Source organism: Pteropus medius, unplaced genomic scaffold (genome assembly GCF_902729225.1).
Source record: "Pteropus medius unplaced genomic scaffold, Ma_sr-lr_union100, whole genome shotgun sequence".
NCBI lineage: Eukaryota > Metazoa > Chordata > Mammalia > Chiroptera > Pteropodidae > Pteropus > Pteropus medius.
In genome coordinates this window covers 2,987,844-2,988,627 of record NW_024346771.1, presented here as the reverse complement: position 1 = coordinate 2,988,627, position 784 = coordinate 2,987,844, and the positions used below count along the sequence as shown (strand labels likewise).

General features: G+C 28.7%; 1 pseudogene; it reads left to right on the top strand.

The window, feature by feature from the left end:
* The first annotated feature begins 662 nt into the window (after nt 1-662).
* LOC120613888 (uncharacterized) lies at nt 663-781 on the top strand (annotated as a pseudogene).
* The last annotated feature ends 3 nt before the right edge of the window (nt 782-784 follow it).

Sequence of the window (784 nt, the reverse complement as noted above, 5' to 3'; positions counted from 1 at the left end):
ATGTAATGTTATTTCAAGGATTATATTAAAATGCAAATTCTACAACTTTTGATTAATGTTAATTTCTATCTATTAAATAAAGTAATTACTAGTGAACAGTGGCAATCAATCCAGTCTTTTTCATGTTATGAATTCATGACTCATATGTAAGTAAGTGAATATGCTGACTTTCTTAAAAGAAGAGCTTCAAATATGAATTAAATAACATCTGGAAATTATAAACACATTTCTACTCTAACACAAATCATTAAATTTAACACAAACTTGGTAAGTTAAAAAAAAAATTATTGGAAACGGACACAGAATTATGAAACAAAAATCTAGTCTCCGACACAAATATTCAAATCTTTTTTGTTTCTTAGGTAACAAGAAGAGAGAGCAAAAATTATAAAGTGTTTGAAAATGTATCATCTTAGTTAAGAATGCATTATGTTTGATGAAAAAAAAACTTCCAAAATATCTTTAAAAATCTAACTAAATGAATCTTAAAACATTATTCTGAAAAAATCTGTACTTTCTCTGTAGGTTAACTGTTTTGATATTGTGAGATTGTCTTTAGTCTTGTGTTTCTGTCCAAACTATAGTTTGAGCAATCAAGTGGTCTATGATATATGAAGTATGCCATACTAATTCTTATTTGTTCATTATTTAAAAAAATTTAAGTCTATGGCCATGCTACCCTGAACAAGCTCGATCCCATCCAATCTTGGAAGCTAAACAGGGTTGGTCCTGGTTAGTACTTGGATAGTAGACCACCTAGGAAGACTAGGTGCTATAGGCATAA